Genomic DNA, 10,413 nt, shown 5'->3' on the forward strand with positions numbered 1-10,413 from the left:
ATCAATTCGTTGGCTGAAATTATGTAGGACGGCAAGGTTGGGGTGGGGGGGGGGGGGGGGCTGCTAATCTCCCCAACCCTGCGTTGGAGTGTGTGTGGCGGAAGTGACGTCATCGTTTCGCGTAGGCTTTCTGGGGCTGCTGGCCCAATCCCACACTTTCCGCTAGTAAAATTCTAGGGAAGTTCTCGTTGCTCAGGGCTACCGGAAAGTAAGCAAAGAACTTTTGCCCCGTGGATTTCTCGCAACACATGCCGTTCATGATCGACACGAGCTGCATTTGTATAGCGTGGCCTGTGTTCCCCAACAAGACATGCAACACACGTGATGTTATCATGGCGCGGATCTCCGCCGTCGTCTTCAACTCGCCACAGAAACACGCAGCTATGCGACTGGCTCACTAACACTAATACAGGCATTTGCCACCTTTCGTTCTGACGTGTGTCGGCTGTGCTTCTTCACTATCGGAGCCTCATCGCGGTGCAAGCTAGAAACTTGCACCGTTGTGCTGCGGGCGAATTGATCGCAGAAGCAGAGATACGTAAGACGGTCCTCCAAGATGACTGCAGATCTCGCTTCAGGGAATGTGCCGTGAGGGCTTCTATTTTCTTTATTTTCCTCCATAGCCGTGAAAGCGCAAAGCCCGCATAATCATACGCTGAAGTATAGGCGATGCGCAAAGCGCCGACCACGCCATCTGCCGCCATGGCTCGGAAGCGCTCGCGGGGCCCCGCGAACAGTGTTTCAGCGAGCGTCTACGCGAGTGCACGGATGGATGTGTTTTTCAACGTGATTTAACGACTCTCTCGGGCTTCAGCGATGTCGAAAAATGACTGCTGCGTTGTCGGCTGCTCAAACACTTACAAAAACTCGCCAGGAACGCACTTCTACATGTTTCCGGTGCTATTTCATGAGCGAGAGCGACGGCGACGGTGGATTGCGGCTGTCCGACGCAAAAGGTAAGCAATCGCGCTTTGTTTAGGCAGTGTTAGAACGATTACCGTGTTTTTATTTCACCATTTATGTCGCTACGTCTTCAGCGAACGCTACTACGTTTACATTTGGTCGCCTCGCCTACATTATAGACGCTACAATGCACATGAGGTTGTTATCTCACTGATAAGACGCGATGCCCAGGCTCTCTTGAAAAACGAATGGCGCGAAGCGCTATGCCAGAGAATGTGGGGCAGGTGGCGGCTACTTTACAGAAGCGCCGTGGAATCACACGTGTGCTGCACGAAATGGGCTGCATTCTACCTAATGATGGCACTGGAATGCGATCACCGGTGCAGAATGTTCGCTGTGCGCTCGCCTCAACTGTATGCATATTAGCTGTAAAACATGGCACCTGTTCGCACTGAAGGCTTTTGACAGAACATTCAACCGTGTCCACCTCCCTTTGAATGCCTCGTAACATGACTTCATGCTAATAAAAAACACCTTTGATGTATCCCACTAATACTCATTCGCTTTACACAAGCTGTGTTATGAGTGGGGCCATAGGCGTGCTCACGGGGCGTGGGGGCTTTCCTAGTTGCCTAAGAGGGGGTGGGGGGTGGGGGCGCAAAATCTGCCCCTTCTGCCCCATCTGTCTGTCTGGCGCGGCTAAGACGCCACTCCTCCTGAAGGCGCACGCCAGAAGAAGCCTCATCCATCAGAGAAACCGACATTTTGTGCCAGAACTGTTTCAACCGCTTCAAACAGATCGCCGTAGAGTCTCTGGATGCATCTCAATCTGACGAAAATTTTGTTCCCGAACAAATTGCTGTCGAAGAGCTACACGTATTCGTGAAGACAACAAAATATATATTTTTTTTCAGCGAAATTACGGGGGGTCGACGGACATGCACCGACGTTCTTCTCTGAAGACACCCAGCAAATACGTAGCCAAGCTGCTATGACAAGCTAGGTGACCACCAGCTCCGCAGTGACTCAGTCCCGCGCCACTATAGCAAACTGCCGAGATATTTTTTCGCAAGTTTATCGTGCTGGTTTGAAAGTTTTACCAACGCTGACCATTCGCGTGGCCGCACCCGTGAAATCCATGCGCCGGCGCGACAGCGCTCCCTCAAAATCTACTATATAAACACATGGCACGTAAACGAAGCTACTGCGTCGAGAAAAAACGTTGGTTCATGCGTCAACGCATGCAGGCATTAGTGATCGGGACGTTGTAAAGAAAGCGGTGTACTTAAGATGATGAGCTCCACTTCGTAAGGAAGCTTGTTGATGCTTGTCTGTGGCAAACACTTGGCGCGTATAGTGACATTGTCGTCCCACACAGCTGTTACATCGCACACATGTCCACTATTATAAAGCGCGGCTCCTTTGCGCACACTATCGCCGCAAAAGTAATTATCAGGGACGCGCACAAGCGGCAAATCGCACGCGCGCGCTTCCGTCATGCTTGCAGTGAAAGGAGGCGTCCGCTACGCGACCCGCATGCGGTTCCAACGGCCGCCGCTACGCGGCTTTCAGTGGCGCCCCTATAGGCGTTGCGCATCGCGGATAGTAAGCCATGTTAGATGTCACCGGGATGAACTTAACTTGGGAGACGGATAACTGGGACGCAAGACAAGCTCACAAGGATGCCATGGTCCCGAGAGTAGAGTAACATAAATAAGACTTCATTTCAAGCGTCCTTTTTCGCAACGCCTACTTATTTTGGTCGGCGCATCTTTTCTCTTTCCTGCAATACGCAACTTCAGTAAATATCAGTCGGCATTTTACACAACCGAGAAGACCAGCACGCACAACATATCCGACGAACGCTGCGAAAGTTGAATACGGATGAAATGTCAAGCTATGTTCTACCGCTGTCGTTTATGTTTCACTATATAAAAATCACTGGAGCTAGCGATTTCTATTCACTGGAGCTAGCGATATCACTGGAGCTAGCGATATACGCCGGAGCTGGCTGCGTTTCGAAACTAGGTCCCAAGGGTAATAAAACTCCCAAGATTCCATATGCATTCACTCAAAGGCGACTACAAGGCAAAAGCCATCTTTTTCTTCTCACTGGGTGCATTGGTTCTCCCCCACCTTCGGAAGCTTTGTGCGCCTAACATGGTTTTTCACAGCCTATGTGATCGGCCCACCTCTGACCAAACGTCACGTGGCGTCACGTTATGGGACGTCACATGAACGGCATGTTATATTACGTCATACTGATGTCATGATGACGTCCTAAATTTTGGCGATCTATGACGTAATGGTGACGTTGTCACGTATAGATGGTTTTTATGCATTGTTCGAGTTGACGCCGACGGTCAATTTTCGCGTTTGATGAGGCATCTGAAGCCTTAATAAGCAGTGCATCCAGCACGCTCGCAAATCCTTGTCCTTGATTATTCTGCGTGCGGACTTTGGTGGAAAAGCCAAAGGCAGGCACGAAAAACTATAGCCTGCTGCGAAACGAGCTTCTGTTGCGAAATCGAGGCGCGGACGATGATTGCGCGTAGGTTTTACTCTATCGTGTTCAGCGTCTGTGCGTCGTATTTCTTCATTTTGTCCAACTGCACGTGGCATGGCGCGTGGCTGCTATTGCTTAGCGGTCCCGTGCTCACGCACGTGCCTGACCACCGCTGTCTGATCACCGCAGTATGCTCAATTGTCTACGTCTCGCGTGCCGATTTAACAATCATCTACCCGTGTAGATCAAGTTTCGAGGCTTCTACGATCGTCGAAAGAAGTTATTGATTATTTGATTATAGTGACTTGAACCAACGCAGAAATATTTTGAGACACCGCAGTGCAGAGCTTCAGGTTATAGTAAAATTCCTGAACTGTTTTATTTGGTTGCTTTTAATTTTTTGCTCATTTTGCCGTCTTAAGTAAAACCAGTAATTATGAAAGGAGCCATATTTTAGTGCCTCGGGTTAACAGGAAGATTTAGAATGGTGGCTCCAACTTAAAGGTATTCCAAGAAGGAACTAAAATTTGTGTATGAGAGCTCTGTTGGGAGCGGCTTTCAGAATCGGCTTCCCAGCTCGCATTATCGTCGCATAATTGCACTTTCCTTACGGCTGGAATTTGAATAAATTCTCGTGTCCACGATGAGGTCCCGCATCAGGGCGGAAGACTTCGGAAGCGATGTTGTTTAGAGAAACCAGATTATGAGATACTAGCGTACGTATACTTGTTAACCATTACGCCTAACCTAACCTAGCCTAATCCCTGGCTGAAATTGAGGCTGTACGACAAAACTGCCAATAGTGTCGAATCGAGATCGACGCAGTAGAGCTGACATTATCATCAAACTTGAGATCAAGATAAAACAAAAGCTCACAGGGTTCCTTATGCATTCACCTAAGACGACTCGAAGGCGACAGCTATCTTCTTTTTCTTCTAAGTCGATGCATTCATCCTGCCCCGCCACCCACCGAAAGCTTCCCGCACCTAACGTAATTTTGCACTGCCTCAAGGATCGGAGGCGTTGCAAGCTTTCTGCAGCTTACCTGGTTTTGCACTGCCTCCGTGATGGGCCCACCTATGACCAAGCGACGCTCTCGTGTGATAATGTCATCATGTGATGTCATATTGATGTCATGATGACGCCACCAATTTAAGCGATCTGTGATGTCATGACGGCGTCATATGGTGGCGTTAACCATGTTATGATAATTTTTGTATCACTCCTGTTGGCTCCGACGCCGCGGGACGCCGTTCAGTTTTCGCGTTTGATAAGGCATTTAAGGCTTTCGCCTTAAAGAAAAAGAAACCCTAGCTGAAGCCTTCCCTCTTCACTCCTTTCACCTATGGCATCGATAACCTACTGGGAGTTGACTGGTGCTCACCCTTCAAAAATTGTCCCTATCATCAAATTTATAGAAAGCGATAGCCTATGACATGCTTTGCTTCTAACACAATTTGTGCTATTCAGAAATCGTGCGAGATTTCTGAATAAATAACAATAACGCATCGGTCGCATTATTTCCTTTTTATCCTTTTCTTCGACGTTGCACATATAAAAACGGGACGGGTCATTAATTATTGGTCCTTCCCGAATGTTTTGCCGCAAACTGCATTAAAATCGGATAATTTGTAACAAACAGCGCGATGAAATAGACCAGTTGTAAAAGAATCACCTTGTACTATACTGGCAGATTATATAGGGTGGTTGCTGAGCCAGCTCTATCTGTACGCCTGCACAGACATTCCGTTTAGAAAAAAAGGTTTCAAGTTTCAGACCACTATGTTCTCTGCGATAGTCGGTTACAGCCTAACAATAAATGCAAGCTCCGCCCCCTGAGCTGCGGCGCGCTTGCCATTCGTCTGGCACAAGAGTCGTGCTAGGAGGTCTCTGTTCTAACCGTAAATACTTTTCCTCTGCTAGTGCAAGCACTACGCACATTTGAATTAAAATTCGTCATCACTGCTTAGATTATTGCGATTGGGTAAGCAGCGATGTCGGAATCTTCGCTGAAATTTGCCGGTAAGTTACAGTTTCCGACCGAAAATCAGCGAAACGAACATGTGTTTAATGGGAAAGTAGACAGCGCTAGTCCTGTGAGCATCATGGCCATGTCTACGTCATGGTGTTTTTAACTACGAATACGTACGAACCGGCTCGCATCGACTCACTCTTACGGGAAGGTGTTTGCACAGAAGGAGCTCTTATTTGCTGGAAGACAGCTCAAGTCCCGTATTTTTAAGGCAAGCTTCTGAGGTTTCCAGCGCTTGCTGGAGGTTTTAAGGAAGCGACAGCCTCTTAGCTGCCTCCACGTTCACCTAAACACCAGGGATGGAGGCAGTATCCCCAGGTGTAACACAATCAAGGTCCTTGGTGTGGTCATTGGGGCGGTGGTAACGGTGACAGCGGTGACAACGTGGAGACACTCAAACGCATAGAAAAGAGTGTCCTTAACTTCACCAGGATCATATCACCAGTTGCCAGCAGAAGGGGCGGCCTGAAAGAGGACAACCTCATGAAAGCATTTCACGCCTTTGTCATCAGCCACGTAACGTGCGCCGCCCTTTTCCTCAACTGGAAGACGATGGAGCTCAACAACATCGATACACTAATTAGAACAGGATTGAAACGTTCGCCTACACACGAGGAATGGAGGCAGTATCCCCAGGTGTAACACAATCAAGGTCCTTGGTGTGGTCATTGGGGCGGTGATAACGGTGACAGCGGTGACAACGTGGAGACACTCAAACGCATAGAAAAGTGTGTCCTTAACTTCACCAGGATCATATCACCAGTCGCCAGCAGAAGGGGCGGCCTGAAAGAGGACAACTTCATGAAAGCATTTCACGTCTTTGTCATCAGCCACGTAACGTGCGCCGCCCTTTTCCTCAACTGGAAGACGATGGAGCTCAACAACATCGATACACTAATTAGAACAGGATTGAAACGTTCGCCTACGCACGAGGAATGGAGGCAGTATCCCCAGGTGTAACACAATCAAGGTCCTTGGTGTGGTCATTGGGGCGGTGATAACGGTGACAGCGGTGACAACGTGGAGACACTCAAACGCATAGAAAAGTGTGTCCTTAACTTCACCAGGATCATATCAACGGTCGCCAGCAGAAGGGACGGCCTGAAAGAGGACAACCTCATGAAAGCATTTCACGCCTTTGTCATCAGCCACGTAACGTGCGCCGCCCTTTTCCTCAACTGGAAGAAGATGGAGCTCAACAACATCGATACACTAATTAGAACAGGATTGAAACGTTCACCTACACACAAGGAATGGAGGCAGTATCCCCAGGTGTAACACAATCAAGGTCCTTGGTGTGGTCATTGGGGCGGTGATAACGGCGACAGCGGTGACAACGTGGAGACACTCAAACGCATAGAAAAGAGTGTCCTTAACTTCACCAGGATCATATCACCAGTCGCCAGCAGAAGGGGCGGCCTGAAAGAGGACATCCTCATGAAAGCATTTCACGCCTTTCTTATCAGCCACGTAACGTACGCCGCCCCTTTCCTCAACTGGAAGAAGATAGAGCTCAACAAAATCGATACACTAATTAGAACAGGATTGAAACGTTCACCTACACACCAGGGATGGAGGCAGTATCCCCAGGTGTAACGAAATCAAGGTCCTTGATGTGGTCATTGGGGCGGTGATAACGGTGACAGCGGTGACAACGTGGAGACACTCAAACGCATTGAAAAGTGTGTCCTTAACTTCACCAGGATCATATCACCGGTCGCCAGCAGAAGGGACGGCCTGAAATAGGACAACCTCATGAAAGCATTTTACGCCTTTCTCATCAGCCACGTAACGTACGCCGCCCCTTTCCTCAACTGGAAGAAGATGGAGCTCAACTAAATCGATGCACTAATTAGAACAGGAGTGAAAAGGGTCTTGAGCCTCCCTCGAAACACTAGTACGAAACGACTCCTCCAACTGGGCCTGCACAATACAGCTACCGAACTGTTTGAGGCACAGCGGCACGCCCAATTTAGTCGGCTGTCACTCTCAAGGGCGGGCAACGAGATCTTGCTAGGAGCCCGCGTTCAGCCCTTCTTCATGCCGCCAGAGAAGTCACAACTTCACAAAAACGCCACGAAAGCGATAACAGTTGAGCCAATTTCCAGTAACATACACCCGACCTACAACGAACGACGGAGAAAAGCGAGAGCCAAGGCCATACTCGCCAAGATCATGCGCAACGAAACGCAAGTTCTCTCTGTTGACGCTGCAAGATATTGGAATCGAGGCGCCTATGACGTCTCCGCGGTGGACGCCCATGACTCGCTCGTCAGCGCAGCCACAGTATTTACCAACTTCACCCACGAAGCAGAAGTGCCCATTGCGGTGGCCTTCGAAGCTGTACGGGAGCCTCTGTCATTTACTCGGACTCCAGAACAGCTATAAGAACTTTTAGGGGCGAAGCTCCTTATGCCGTGGGTCTGTCCATCCTCCGTTTGTTTGTAGCGTTGTAGTAGCCACCTCTAGCTCGTGAGAAGCGCGCGTTCTGGTATGCAGTAGAAGAAGACGACGTTGACGAGTGACACTCTCGTGCGTGTTCGCTTGTGTGGCGTTCTTTCTTTTTTACAACGTCTCGTGTTTTCAACGACACCCGAAGGCAACATTTCAGAAGTAACGCGCCATGAGGCTCCCTCTTGGCACGCTTTCTCTTTAGCTCGGAGTCGCCAGATGGAAGACAAGGCTGCGGAACAGAGGGCACGGAAGGCGGCGGCAGCACGCGCTCGCAGACAGAATCCTGAGGTGAGAGCCCGCGAGGCCGAAGCTGCTCGACAAGCTGCAGGGCTGCGGCGAGAACCCGCCGTTCGAGCCCGCGAGGCCGAAGCTGCACGGCTGCGGCGCGAATCGGATCTTCAAATGTGAAGGACCGTGAAGCGGCGAGAAAGCGCGCCTACCGGCAGGCAGAGCCCGAGGCCGTGCGAGCACGTGAAGTGGCTGCAAAACGCATCAGGCGGGCTCTGCCCGAAGGCGCCGACGCGCGCTTCCAGCGGGACTTCCTTGATAACAGTTTCGGCCATATTTGCGCTGTCTGCAGCAGATTGTGGTTCTCAAACAATCTAGTCACAATATCTTCCATCAAGAATTACCATGCTCGCGCCAATGCCATCGCGGTGCTGCAGCGCGAGTTTGCTTCGCCCCACTCATCATCATTCACCACGTGGATATGCTGTGATTTTTTCAGCGGCCCTCGTCTCTTCGAAGGCAGCTACGGTTTTCAACAAGCTCTTCAACCAAGAACGGGGAAAATATAATTTCCCTTCCTCGCACGTCACATGGTTCCCGGCTCACATGGGAAACATTTCCGGATCTCCCGACTGCAACCCAAAGGAGCGGGCACACAAACTGGTGCGAGAACTCAATTTCCGCGTGCGGTCCATCCCCTCGCTTCAGTGCAGCCTGCAGAAACCTCAACAACAAAAACCCGCTCGTGCCATACCGCAAACTCACCTCTCATCATAGGTTAGGACGTAGAACTTTTCCTCCTCCTCACACAAACCTCAACAGAGCACAAGCAATCACTTACAGACAGTAGCAGACTCGAACATACATCCCACCAACGACACTAAGCAGGATCAATCCTGAAATTCCTACTGTATGCCCACACTGTGGCCACGAATATAACAACTTCGAACACATGCTCTGGATGTGCCCTGCCAACGCGGGCGGAGACTTTTCTGACTAGTCCTCATGGGACTCAGCGCTTAGAAGAACAAAGCTCATCGCTCAGCTCAAGGCTTTATAGAGGGTCCGGGCCATCGCCGAATGACTCGGTCTACCGGCCCCGACCTGGGTGGAACCGCCGGATTGTTTGGCGGGGCTTTCGGCATCGCTTTCTTTCTCCTCAGGGTCTCAATAAAGTTCATATTCCTTCACTTACGGGAAAGTCACCTACCTGTAACAAGAGGCCCATGATATCATTGAAAAAATTGGCCGCGTATCTGCGTGCTTCGCTGCAAATGTCGTCTAAAGACGATAGAAGAGGCGCTGCGTGAGATATGGACGCCATCTGGCAATACGTCGGGAAACATGAGTGCTGTGTTGCGGGCTGGTAGTCCCGGCGCAGCGGCAGGCGAAAACCGGCGGTGACCAACGCGACCGATGGGGACGCCGGCCAGCCCGAACACGCTGTTTGGCGCGATGCGCGCAAGGAGAAGAAACGTCCGCACTCAACGAGTACTCTCCACAAACTCTCTTACTTACACGTCGCCTGGGTAAAACAGGAATGCCAGAGTGGCGCCCCCTGTCATTCGTACAATGCAATACTGAACCGAAACCGAAACACAACATGAGCTTATTCAGAGGACACGGAGGAAGACAAGTTTCAGCGCAGTCGCATTTTTAGCGCACCTTAAGAAACTAGGGTTGTAACATTGTAGGGCGAGTAGGGCCAGAATGACCGTCGCGACGAAAACCTGCCTCCTCAGTCGTATTCGCCTGGAACGTTGGTGTGGCTTCGCGTTCCCTCCTCCGCTCCTGGCCTTTCCACAAAGCTACTGCCTAAGTACGAAGGCCCCTACCGCGTCCTACGTCAAGCATCCCCAGTTAACTATATGATTGAGCCTGTTCAATCATCTACGGACCGCCGTCGTCGCGGCGGCGAGACTGTTCACGTCGATCGACTGAAGCCGCATTATGACCCACCAGTTGTACCTGTTCCTTAGGTCGCCAGGATGGCTCCTTTTCCGCGGGGGAGTGATTTGTAACATAGTAGGGCGCAGGCAAGAACGCCTGCGAAAGAAGAAGACGAAGACGGTTGTTGTTGGCGCTCGCGCTTGCTCGGCTTGGACCGCTGATCGCTTCAGCTGTGGCAATCGTTTAATAAACGCGTTACTGTCTCAACGTTAAACGAATACCATCAAGGTCCTTAAAATTGCGTATCTATGTATTTTCTATTAAAGGAACACACCACCTAATACTTACCTAATGATGTTACGCCTCAGATATGCGTAATATTTACTTTTTGATCGACAAC

Source organism: Rhipicephalus sanguineus, chromosome 4 (genome assembly GCF_013339695.2).
Source record: "Rhipicephalus sanguineus isolate Rsan-2018 chromosome 4, BIME_Rsan_1.4, whole genome shotgun sequence".
NCBI classification, from domain to species: domain Eukaryota; kingdom Metazoa; phylum Arthropoda; class Arachnida; order Ixodida; family Ixodidae; genus Rhipicephalus; species Rhipicephalus sanguineus.